Source organism: Hylobates moloch, unplaced genomic scaffold, assembly GCF_009828535.3.
Source record: "Hylobates moloch isolate HMO894 unplaced genomic scaffold, HMol_V3 SCAFFOLD_13, whole genome shotgun sequence".
Classification (NCBI taxonomy): Eukaryota; Metazoa; Chordata; class Mammalia; order Primates; family Hylobatidae; genus Hylobates; species Hylobates moloch.
This window is the reverse complement of record NW_026652288.1, coordinates 94,735,538-94,748,949: the sequence shown is the minus strand read 5'-3', so window position 1 is coordinate 94,748,949 and position 13,412 is coordinate 94,735,538. Positions and strand designations below refer to the sequence as shown.

Here is a 13,412-nt window from a genome sequence, read left to right as displayed (position 1 = left end):
AAAAAACAAAAAAAACCTTTACTGGAAGTTTAAAAGGGGAAAAAAAAAACTCTGTCTTTATAGTTTTGAAAGAGAGAGCAAACATGAGTTAAGGAAACATGAATATGGCCTGATTGATGAGAGGTACAGAATACAGGGAACGGATGCTCATTAAAAGAGTCATTGACAAATTCAAAGAGTATTCTGAACAACCACCATAGCAGCTAGAGATACCTTACCATATGAGACATGGTAGTCCCTGAGAAAGCACCTAAGAGGAATAGCTTAGGGCAGACTTGTTAGTATCTTTAAATATTTAATGAAAGACCATTCTATTAAAGAGAGATTTAATGTATAATTCTTGAGAACAAAACTAGAATCATGTAGGGGAAGGTCACAGGGAATAGAATAGGGACTTTTTTTTTAAGTAAACAGAACTCTCTACCATGAAGCGTACTGTGTTCCCCATCACTGGAAGCATTCAGAGGGATGAGTAATCTTTTATCTTTTGCCAGGAATGGTGGTAAAGCATTCCTGTATTAGAAAGAATACTCGACAAAGTTACCTGGGGCATATCTCCAATATATATCTATGTAGCCTTTTTCTTACTAGGGTCAGTTTGTCAGAAAAGCTAAAAGGGATGATCATTGGCAAATGAAATATTCTCTGAAAAGAATGATATACGGTGGGAAATTGGGAGAGAGACCTGCGAACGATAGCCTAATTGCATTTTCAACACGAAATGAAATTGGATGCTGGAGAATGCCGAGATGTCATAAAAGGTGCTTATGTTGTTGAAAAGGGACATTTCTTGTATGATTTTCAGTTCAGAAGCTGACAGAGATGACATATGTAATGAAAAACTACCTGCAAACCTAAAGCGATAAGCCAGGCTCACTGAAAAGCTGAGAAGTTGAAACATGAGAAATAGCAGTGAATGTATTCTCAGATCAATTTTTGGCTGTGTTCAGCTCAGATCTGGTTGCAGCATATGGCTGTGAACTTTAAATATGCTCAATAATGCATCATTGATCTCTGACTTATTTCACCTGATGAAGATAACACGCGATTGAGTCATTTTTGCCACAACTGGGTTTTCTTTAGGAATCCCGATGGCTTCTATTAAACATTAATATAATGAATATATGTATCTCTCCGAGGCTCAACACTTGACACTTGAACAAGCCACTTGAAATTATATAAATCGTCATTACTGATATTCTTTGTGTCAACCTAAGAAATCAGCAGAGAGACTCTCTAAAAATACTGAGTTTAATTGGGAATAAGCAGAAGAATTGCAATCCAGAACACTGTGGCCATAGTAAATTGTGGGCATATTTGAGGAGGTTGAGGTAAGGGAAAACTTTTAAAGGCAAAAGAAGTATACATAATTTGTTTTGAAACAAAGAGAACATTGGTTACAGTGGCTTATCACAGAAGTTGATGTCAGTTCATTAGTGGAGACAGTGTGCCAGGCAAGCATTCTTGCGCATTTGGCTAGCTGTCCTGTCATTCATGAAGCAAGATGCAGGTTAGAAAGTCTTTGGCAAAAGTTCTTGTTACAGGCATATGTGCATAAGACCATAAGAGACTTTCAGAGTCTTTGTTATAGTTCTTATCATAGGCATGTGTGCAGGAGGGCTTTCCCTTTCTAACCTGACTCTTTTTTTGTTTGGATTTGACATGAGTGACTCCATCTTGAGATTGACAACTTTCACATTGGTATTGTGAAGAAGTTATTTTTATCCTATCTCTCTCTCTTTTTTTTTTTTTTTTTTGAGATAGAGTCTCACTCTGTTGCCCAGGCTGGAGTGCAGTGGCGTGATCTTGGCTCACTGCAACCTCCACCTCCTGGGTCCAAGCAATTCTCCTGCCTCAGCCTCCCGAGTAGCTGGGACTACAGGTGTGTGGTACCACACCCAGCTAATTTTGTATTTTTAGTAGAGACAGGGTTTCACCATGTTGGCTAGGCTGGTCTCGAACTCCTGACCTCAGGTGATCCGCCTGCCTCAGCATCCCAAAGTGCTGGGATTACAGGGGTGAGCCACCACGCCCGGCCATCCTATCTCTCATTTCAAACATTTATGTAAGTAGCTTTTTTCCTTGAATGTCAGCCAACTTCACCCTGGAAGAGTGTACCCAATGCCCATTTAGGGCAGGGTAAAATTTGTTAACAAACAGACTCAAATTTATTTCTTGCTTCCTTAACAGTCTTTAATCACCCAGACTGGAAAGCATTATTTTGTTTGTTCCAGAAAAACCTGATTGGTTTACCAGAGAAGTCAGTTTTGATGGCTTCATGTCGCTATTGAATGAAATTTCACATGCAGCACCCTGGGTTCCAGGGCTAATAGATCACCATTGCAGGGAAAGCTGGGTTTAGATAGCCATTTCTGTTCCTTCTATGACAATAGATGTGCATGTTCTAGCAGGCAAAAGCTCGGTATTTGCATCGAAATCCAGCTCACCGTTTGCCTTCTGGGCATTATGCCAAGTTATAGTGTTTCCATTCTTTTATATTTGTTTTAAGCTTTAATGAACCACTTCTAATGAACTGATCTGCTTTTGTGAATTAGGGATATAATGCGACATAATGACAACAATGAAGCCCGACCAACGCATTTAACAAGCAAAAGCACTAACATGAAAATGGTGTGGAAGTGCATTAGCCAAGAGGACCAGCACCCTGTTAAGTAGCAATTACTGAAACAAATTAAATGAGATAATTTAAGAATAGATCAGATCATAACAGTGATAAGGAGACTGTCAAGTGGTCAAGCAGTCTGTAAGCAGTAGCATGGTAGCAGCTGCTAAATTGGCTTGTCTTCCATAGACTCAGCAAGTAAGAAGCCCAAATGGATTTAGACAGTTTAGTATTCACAGGAAAAGAAAGTCAGCATGGCGTCAGCTCCCTGTATCCCTAGTCTCACAGCATGACACCAAACAGAGGAACCAGATGACAGATGTCAGGAATGGTGAGTTGCTCTGTTGTTGAGGAGCAGGGCAGGATCAGCATTGCATAGCCCTGTTACTGTGCCCCCCAGTTTTGTCCACTAGATGTCTTTCTTGCCTCACCCTAGTCCCTACCCTGTTAAGAGCCAACCCTAAACTACTGCTAAGTATTTTTATAGATCTTCACAGAAGCTTGCAGCCGAACCCTTAGGTGGGGGCACAAGGCAGAAAGTTCTGCATTCAATTGAAACTAGGAGGATAAATGAGAAATGGCCTGTGACAGACTCCTACCAGACAGAGGAGAGCCTGCCTCAAAGTGGCTCCGCACCATGCTCATTATCTCGCCTTGCTCCAGGAGGAATTTCAGGCTATTCAGAGCTGTGAAGCCTTGCCTACTTAGCCTTTGTGGAGATGTTCAAAGTTGCTAGAACACACTGGCAGGGTTGTTCCTCTAAAGACCAATGTCTGAAGCAAGATGACTGAATGTATTGCTTGCTATAGTAAGGGAGAACTGTGCTAGCTATGCACAGTCTGTCTCCAAGCAGAACAAGCCGTTGATCTTACGTAGAGTTTTAGAGCACAGTGGAGTTCAGGGATCAGCGAATTTGCAGAGGTGTTAGAGATTGGTATCTCACCTGTAAGAAGCTGATTGCTGTGATGAGGCTGTTGTTGATTGTCAACACGTGGAAGCATGTGCTTAGGACTGTTTATGATTGGCTGTCATCGAGAAGTTGTCATTGACCATTGAGGCAGTTGTCCTTGCTGAATTGAATGGGGTCTCACTGCTACAGTTACCAGGGCTTCAAGGCAGTCAGTACTTTTCTAGTAGAAGCCCAATTTCGGGCTCTGGTACCCGATGTGCAATTGATGCCAAACACTGACACACAGCAGTTTGGAGACAGAGGAAGGTTTGTTCTATTTGGCCAAAGCAACAAGGTAGGAAAGCAAGATGTCTCAAATCCATGTTAACAAAAAGAAAAAGCAGGGAATTTTTATGTGGCTAGAGAATAAAGGAGGGGGAGTTTTAGGGAATCAAGGTGAAAAGTCTGTTTCTTCAGTCCCACATGACACCTTGAACAACCAGAGTTCTGGGCGTCAGCAGCTGGTTGCAATAGCTTTCAATGCATTCATTCCTTCAGCAAACACCTTTTGTGACCCTGAAGTTACCTCCTCCCACTTGACAAACAGCACATCAGAAGTTTATAGTTATATTGTGGGAAAAATGGATATTGGGCAAAAAGCGAGTGGTTAACATGAGCAAGCAAGCAAGGTCCTGATCAGAAATCTTATTATTTCAGTCACTAAAAAATGCTGGGGTGCTGAAAATCTCAAGTGACCCAGTTACAGTAGTAGTGTTGCAGGCAAACCCCCAAATTTAGGTTCAGCTCACGAGGCCAAGTGGGTTCTTGGCTTCACGCAAGAAAGAATTCAAGAGCAAGCCAACAGGCTGGGAGCAGTGGCTCACGCCTGTAATCCCAACACTTTGGGAGGCTGAGGCGGGTGCATCATCTGAAAGTCAGGAGTTCAAGACCAGCCTTGCCAACATGGCGAAACCCTATCTCTACTAAAAATACAAAAATTAGCCAGGCATGGTGGCGCGTGCCTGTAACCCCAACTACTCGGGAGGCTGAGGCAGAAGAATTGCTCGAACCCAGGAGGCAGAGGTTGCAGTGAGCCGAGAGGGAGCCACTGCACTCCAGCCTGGGCAAAAGAGGGAGATGCTGTCTTAAAAAATAAATAAATGAAAAAAGAGCAAGCCGACAGAGTAAAGTGAAAACAAGTTTATTAAAAAGTAAAGGAATAAAAGAGTGGCTGCTCCATAAGCAGAGCAGGACTACCCCATATGCAGAGTAGCATTGAGGGAGCTGCTAGCTGGCTATTTTATAGCTATTTGATTATATGCTATGCAAGGGGTGGATTACTCATGAGTTTTCTGGGAGCTCCTGGAACTGGGGGTTTCTCCCCCACCCAGACCATACAGGGTAACTTCTGGATGTTGCCATGGCATTTGTAAACTATCACGACACTAGTGGGAGTGTTTTTTACTATGCTAATGCATTATAATTAGCATATAATGAGTACTGAAGGTTGCTTTTTTGCCATCTTGCTTCTAGCTGGTTTAGGCTGGTTTCTTTACTGTCCCCTGTCTTATCAGTGCGGTCATGTGACCTGTTGTTTACTGTCTCCTGTCTTTATCAGTGGGGTCTTGTGACCCACTGTTTTGGGAACTGGTCCTTGCAGGCATTATTAAGCTGTTTCCTTAGCCTTAAACATCTTATGACTGCTGGTCATGACTGGCAAGGGATGTGCCTCGCTAGTTTTAAGATGGAGTTGATTTTAAAATGGTGTTACCCTGGGTCTCCCATGCTGCTGTTTCCCTAACATAATCCTCCCTTTGCTGATCAGAGAACCCTTAATCTTAAGGAGAGATGAAGGACAAAAGTCATTCTTCTGTAACTTCTTCCTGCTGATTTTATGAGCATAGCCCTGCCTAGTAAAGGAGGAGTAAAAAATATCTGGATGCCTGATCTAAGGGGCCTAAAGGCAGGATGTCTTTATTTCCCAACTCAGAAGATAGGACAGGTTAGAAGCCTTGTGCCAGCATCATCTTTATATGGGATTATTATAATCTAGATGACACAAATTTCACCAAGACGTTAAACAAGCAAGGGCCAAAGATTAGTAATAACAAGATAGCCATCAAAGGTCCTAGGAAGGGCAAAAACCAAGTGAGACTTGGGAGGGCGCTTTTAATGAGAAGTTGCCCCATGGGGCCAACGAGCCCATGACAGCTCCAACCCTAGCCAATATAAGGCCAATTGCCCGTGTAGCGCTCAGGTGAGTGATGTTATATAATTCTATGTTAGGGGGCTCTGCTTGTCCTATTGTACATTGATCCAGGAACCAAACATTATCAATACCCTGGTAACCATGTGTTTTATGATCCCACACGAAACATAAGTTATTTATAGGCTGATTGAATGGGTGACCACATAGCCATAGATATCCACTGGGGGTGCAAATCTGTATGGGATGGGAGTTGTTAAGAAGGCTGAGTACCTGTAGGAGGGACTAAGGCTGTTACTTATGTGTTTATTTGCAAAACAACAGCTTTAGGTGTCCTAGGGGTTCACAAGTGTAGGTCATGGTGTCTTTCTCAGGTGCCTGCGGGGCCTTATAAGAAACAGGTTTAATCTTTGACAAGTATACCCAGCTAGTGACTCCCTCAAATTTAACAACAGCTGAAGTGCTTAGCAACACCTGATAGGGGCCCTTCCATTTTGGTTAAAATTGATCTTCAGGGAATCCTTCTCTCCAAGTTTTTAATAAGACTAAGTCTCCTGGTTGAACAGGGAAGCTATGAATTTTTGTGAAAGTGTTCCTGATGCATGTCCATTGAACAAACATGGAAGTAACATATGACTGTTTACCTTGGGGTGGAGAATTAACCCTTCTGTTTATAATTTGATATTTTATTGCCATGAAGAATCTGTCAGTCTTATAAGCTCTATTTTAATATTAAGGCTGGTCAGTTGTGCCTGAATTCCAAGGGGTGGTGGGGGGAGTATAGCAAGGTGTGTCCAACCCCCCACTTCCTTCATGGGCTGAACTATTTTTTCAGGTTTTTTAATTCTTTTTGGCTAAGAGGGTGTTCATTCTGTTGGGGGGCTTAGGATTTTATTTTTGTTCATATATTTCCTTTTTTGTCAAGGTATAAAAGAGGCAGTATCGATAGCCAAGCTTTTATTTTGTCCCATTATCGATGCTGGGGTGACTTGCTACCTGCCTCGGGTCCATCATGTCCTTCAGTGGGAACCCTGTAGCAAGGGACTTAGAGTCAAAAGATTTATAGCCAATTAAACATTACAGGCCAGATGGGATTGGAGATGGACAGGCATTCATCAACCCTTAAAACCCCTTTTAAGCAACCTCCGAGGCAAAAACAAAGGTCATAAAATTGACTTTTCTATAAATTCTATGCATTGATCTATTGTAATCTTCGCTTTAGCAATTAGCTATACAAAACACAAGCATTTTTTTTTTCAGCTGCACAGGCATCTGTGCACCTGGCCTCGATTAGGAGGGTCTGAATTAATTGTATCCCTCAGGACCAGCCCTAACAATCTCATGTGATAGTCCCTGGGCCACCTGGAGGGATTTAATAGTTTTAAATTCTGTAGGTAAAACAAAATATTTAAAAATTAGCAACGTTTTAAACAAAAGGTCATAGGCCTTGCCTAATTCTAAAGAATGATAGGACAGGAAGCCCATAGGTAGCCAAACATTTAAATTATTTAGTATCAAGGCATAGAACAAAATTATATAATTTCAGATAAAGGCAAAATTATTAAATGAATTTTAATGTTTTGAATACAGGTCTGTCCCTGTGTCTCACAAAAGCAGTTTATGGCTGGGTGAGGTGGCTCACACCTATAATCCCAGCACTTTGTGAGGCTGAGCTGGGCGGATCACCTGAGGTCAGGAGTTCGAGACCAGCCTGGCCAACATGGTGAAACCCCATCTGTACTAAAAATACAAAAATTAGCTGGGCGTGCTGGCAAGCACCTGTAATCTCAGCTACTTGGGCGGCTGAGGCAGGAGAATTGCTTGAACCTGGGAGGCGGAGGTTGCAGTGAGTCGAGATTGAGCCATTGCACTCCAGCCTGGGCAACAGAGCGAGGGAGAATCTGTCTCAAAAAAAAAAAAAAAAAAAAGCAGTTTACTTTGCCGCTTTTGCCCAGGTCTAAAGACAAGACTTTGGTTAACTTGGGTTTGGTGTGAGATACTGGCAGGACTCAATGTCTTCTTCAGATGAGATATGTGTACCCAGGAGTCAAAGCTCTGTAACTTAGCACAACGATTAATTAATAACACCTGATAAGGACCCTTTTAACGGGACAAGAAGGAGTCCTTTAACTGGTTTTCTTCCAGCATATGTAATTATTAGGCTTGAGGCGGTGATACTGGAGTTCATGGTCTGACTAGAAGCTGTAGAAAGATTCTACAGCCTTGCAGTGATTAATTTTTATAGCCTCAATAAGCCCCGGTAATAAGACTGAGAGACTTAATTTAGGATGTTGATTTTGAGGACATTTGTTTAAGATGTAAACAGGCTCAAAACACTTGATTCAAACAGAATCATGGGTTATTGTAAAATAAGTCATACATTTAACCAAGAGGGATAAGTGATAATTAAAAAACCTCAAAGGCAATACAGAAAGTTAAATGGATGTAAAAACCTTAACCCTTTTAAATATCAGATGGTTTTTTGTTTTTTAAGACGGAGTTTTGCTCTTGATGCCCAGGCCTGAGTGCAATGGCATGATCTTGGCTCACGGCAACCTCCGCCTCCCAGTGTTACAGGGTGAGTCTTTGTTCTTAGAACTCCCAAGATGGTGGCGGCCGCTCCCAAGATGGCAGCAAGCCTTTTGTTCTCTGACCTGGGGTTCTTTTCCTCATGGATTACAAGGAATAGAACCTTGGGCCATGCGGTGAGTGTTATAGCTCTATTAGAAGCCGTGGGTCATGGAAGAGAACCATGGAGCCCAGCAACTAGTGTTCAGCTCAATTAAGACGAACCCGGGCACTTAGCCATGCAGGAACAATGGCTTTAGCCTGATCGGGAGCAGCAATGGGTGCCTTGCTGGATCAGGAGCTCAGCGGACACCCTGCCGGATCTGGAGGGGCGGGAGTCAACAGCGGGTCTGCGACGGCGGCATTCAGCAGTGGTGGACGGCGAGAGAAAGCTCAGCTTGAGCCGGAAGAAACACGGACCAGAAGAGTGTGCAGTTGCAAGATTTAATAGAGTGAAAACAGAGCTCCTATACAATAGGAGGGGACCCAAAGGGGGGTTGCCCCTACTGGCTGGAATGCTGGGGGTTTATATCCCGATCATTGTCCCTCCCTGTGTGCTCTCAGGCGATATATGATTTGACTGTTTCCTTACCTCCTGCTTTTAGCCTAATATGTATTTTAGTGAGCCCTCTTTACTACCTGATTGGTCAGGTGTGAGCTGAGTTACAAGCCCCGTGTTTAACGGTGGGTGCGGTCACCTTCCCCAGCTAGGCTTAGGAATTCTGAGTCAGCCTAGGAAATCCAGCTAGTCCTCTCTCACCAGGTTCAAGCGATTCTCCTGCCTCAGCCTCCCAAGTAGCTGGGATTACAGGCATGCACCACCATGCCCGGCTACTTTTGTATTTTTAGTAAGAGACAGGGTTTCTCCATGTTGGTCAGGCTGGTCTCGAACTCCCAACCTCAGGTGATCTGCCCTCCTCAGTCTCCCAAAGTGTTGGGATTACAACAGGCGTGAGCCACCATGGTAGGCCTGTGTTTTGTTTCTTTAGCAATCAAAAACCTAATAAAGACAGCATAGGAATGATAAAACCTTATTTCTTAAGCCAGTTACCAAAAAGATAAAGAAAAACCTATTGCAGCATGACTGCTCCTACTTATGGGAAGCCCATTTAGATAACCTGGAAGTCAAACTTGATGATAAAAGTGCTTGAATTTAATCAGACACAGAAAGAGTGTGTTCAAGGTTATGAGGATAGCAGGGGAATACATGACTCTAAGGAATAGTATGAAAAGTTTTCTACCGGACGTGGTGGCTCACACCTGTAATCCCAGCACTTTGGGAGGCCAAGGCTGGCGGATCACGAGGTCAGGAGATCAAGACCATCCTGGCTAACACGGTGAAAACCCGTCTCTACTAAAAATACAAAAACTTAGCTGGGCGTGGTGGCGGGCGCCTGTAGTCCCAGCTACTCGGGAGGCTGAGACAGGAGAATGGTGTGAACCCAGGAGGCAGAGCTTGCAGTGAGCCAAGAGCGCGCCACTGCACTCCAGCCTGGGCGACAGAGCAAGACTCTGTCTCAAAAAGAAAAGAAAAGAAAAGTTTTCTGATTACATTGAAAATTATGGCATATCAAGAAAAGCCAAAAGTACAGAATCAAGTTATGCTACAGGAAAACACTGCTTTTCTAGACCTTCAAGATAAAACATTTTAGCATCAGGCCATAATAGTTAGAATTAGAGGAAATAAAAGAAAGTTACAGGAGCTGGCAAAAAAGCTGAAGGAAAGATCATCTCAGGCCTTCTCAAGCAGAAAAAAAGCTGAGAGCAAGGAGACTTGGCAAAAGTTGAACTTCTGAGATGTGATTCTGAGTTTTTAAAAGAAATAGGCAGGCCAGGTGCAGTGGCTCACACCTGTAATCCCAGCACTTTGGGAGGTCGAGGCAGGCAGATCACCTGAGGTCGAGAGTTCGAGATCAGCCTGACCAACGTGGAGAAACCCCGTCTTTAATAAAAATACAAAATTAGCCGGGCGTAGTGGCATATGCCTGTAATCCCAGCTACTGGGGAGGCTGAGGCAGGAGAATCGCTTGAACCTGGGAGATGGAGGTTATGGTGAGCTGAGATCGCACCATTGCACTCCAGCCTGGGCAACAAGAGCTAAACTCCATCTCAAAAAAAAAAAAAAAAATAGGTTAGGCCAGGCACAGTGGCTCACGCCTGTAATCCCACTTCAGGAGTCTGAGGTGGGGGGGATCGCTTGAGGCCAGGAGTTTAAGACCAGCCTGACCAACATGCTAAAACCCCGTCTCTACTAAAAATACAAAATTTAGCCAGCTGTGATGGCGCATGCCTGTAATCCCAGTTACTCAGTAGGCTGAGGCAGGAGAATAGTTTGAACCTGGGAGGTGGAGGTTGCAGTGAGCTGAGATCATGCCATTGCACTCCAGCCTGGGCAACAAAAGCGAGACTCCATCTCAAAATAAATAAGTAAATAAATTTTTGAAATTAAAAATTTTTTATTTTAATTTTAATTACAGGTGTGGTGGCTCACACCTGTAATCTCAGTACTTTGGGAGGCTGAGGCAGGAGAATTGCTTGAACCTGGAAGGCAGAGGCTGCAGTGAGCCGAGACTGTGCCACGGCACTCCAGCCTGGGCAACACAGCGAGATTCTGTCTCCAAAAAAATAAATATAAATAAAGGAAATAGATTATAAAATTGAAAGTAAAATTTTTTCTAATTTCAGTAAGAGCAAATCAATACCTTAGGAAAATCTTGTTTTAATATAGGGGACCAATCTTAAAAGACTATTATAAATAATTCCCTTTAAATTATAGCTAACTATGTGTGGTGCAACTCAGGGTGAACTCGCACATGTTTCAGGTGACTTAAACCCTCTTTTTTTTTTTTTTTTTTGAGACAAATTCTCGTTCTGTCACTCAGGCTGGAGTGCAGTGGCGTGATCTTGGCTCACTGCAAACTCCGCCTTCCAGGTTAAAGCGATTCTCCTGCCTCAGCCTCCTGAGTAGCTGGGACTACAAGTGCGCTCCACCACGCCTGGCTAGTTTTTGTATTTTTAGTAGAGACGGGGTTTCACCATGTTGGCCAGGCTGGTTTCGAACTCCTGACCTCATGATCCGCCCGCCTCAGCTTCCCAAAGTGCTGGGATTACAGGCGTGAGCCACTGCACCTGGCCAACCCTTCTTTTCTTATGCTAAATTCTTCCCTTACCCTACTAGGCTGAGGACAAGAGAAACTCACCCAGCCTCCCGTTCCTATCATTACAGTTCATGGCTATCACTCTAGTGGAATGGGAAGCATGGGAAAGCACAGACTTATCAAATTATAAGGATGCTAAAAGTCGGGGATTATACCCATGAACCACAGGAAAGCTCAGAGGAGGGCATTGCCTCTGGAAGGAAAACATGCAAAGCAGCACCTGTGCCCACATAAGGTCAGAGATGTCTGACACTCAGATTGGACCCCAAAGGGGGTTCCCGGGGGGATCCTCTGGACCTCAGCCTCTCCAAAGGAAACACCCTTGGCAGAGGTTCTGAGGTCTAGTACTAAACCCTGCTTAGAATTTTCTCTGGCAGTTGCAATACTGTTTGGCCCCAATATTGTTTGGAATCTGGAGTTCGCTGTTGAATGGAAAAGTGGAATGGAGTTGCATGTATCCAGGCTTTTGGGCTGCTGTTCTAAGCAGGGTCAGGACTAGTTAATATGTGAGGTTCTCTTTGGTGCTGTTTGGCCCCAGGGTTCTTTGGAATCTAGGGAGGTTTGGCCTTTAAATATCAAACTGCCGTGAAAACTGCTTTACCTGAAATTTTGGTTCACAGCATTATATTACCTATTGGGGCAAACAAAGTAAAACTGGCAAGCTTGTATTGCTATCTCATGGCTAGGTTTCCAAGCTATTGGATCTTTGTGTGTGTTTGTGTGTATACATGTCTAGATGTGGTTATTTGTATGTACACTTATTGTTATATGATGTGTCTACACATTGACTTAAAAGAGTACTCATAAGTAAATAAATCTGAGCAATTTCAAATTCATGTGACTTAAGTATAATTTACTAAACAAGTTTGTTTTAAAATTATTGATAAAATAAAAATGAGTATGCCTTCAGAATTGTCAGCATACATGCTGGTCTGGATTTTATGTTTGTCTTTGCTAGATACTTTGAGATGTCAGTGTTTGGCATAGAAGGTTATAAAACTGTAACCCAGCCAAAACAAAATGATCTTGGTTTGAGTGCATTTTTTCCAACAAATGAGAGTAATTTAATATTATTTGCTAAATCTTCTGAGTTACTGGTAAAAATACCAATGTATTTAACTTTAAGGCTCTTACTTAGGTTTAGGTGAGCACCTGATGTTCACTGGCTATTAAAAACATGATTAACAAGGAAACAACTAACTTTAAATGATAATGTCTAATACCTCAGTTTACAGAAGTAATCTAGATAAACTGTTAAAAAGGTAAAATAATTAGCCAGGCACAGTGGCTCACACCTGTAATCCCAGCAATTTGGGAGGCCTAGGTGGGCAGATCACTTGAGGTCGGGAGTTTGAGACCAGCCATAGTGAAACCTCGTCTCTACTAAAGATACAAAAATTAGCCAGACACGATGGCTGGGCACCTGTAACCCCAGATACTCAGGAGGCTGAGGCAGGAGAATTGCTCAAACCTGGGAGGCAGAGTTAGCAGTGAGCCAAGGCCATACAACTGCACTCCAGCCTGGGCAACAGAGTGAGACTCTGTCTCAAAAAAAAAAAAAGGGGGAATGAATTGAGTGCAGTGAATGGAATAAATGTTTTAGGGAAACTTTTTATGTAAATTAAAATCTTAAAATTATTTTGGGTGTTCATTGAATATCTGGGCCATTTCCAATTAAGAAAGGTTTGTGATATGGGGAAATATGTATAATTGTATAATTGTTCTTATCTATAAATGCCCATATCTGATAGTTCAGGATTTCTTGCTTTTTAGGATTTCATTAAAGTTTTAGGTTACTAAGGATAAGAATTCTAGTTAACACATAATTCTGTATACAAAATGTGCCTGAAAAAGTTGTGGTTTTATGAGAAAAAGAATAATTTTGTCTAATTCAGAAGGTATCTAAAAGACAATCCTAAGCAAAAAGAACAAAGCTGGAGGCATCACGCTACCTGACTTCAAACTATA

General features: G+C 42.6%; 1 protein-coding gene across 2 annotated transcripts in view; it reads left to right on the top strand.

Annotated features, from left to right (window-relative positions):
* The window catches only part of EHHADH (enoyl-CoA hydratase and 3-hydroxyacyl CoA dehydrogenase), a 94,562-nt gene that overhangs the window by 7,697 nt on the left and 73,453 nt on the right, over positions 1–13,412 (top strand). Inside the window, exon 1 of one of the 2 annotated variants that reach the window (XM_058426167.1) lies at positions 2,884–2,954. The exons of the other annotated variant lie outside the window; for it this stretch is intronic. The gene's annotated coding sequence lies outside the window, so the exon portion shown is untranslated. Of the gene's footprint in view, positions 1–2,883; positions 2,955–13,412 lie in introns of those variants that run through there. 2 annotated transcript variants of the gene reach the window in all.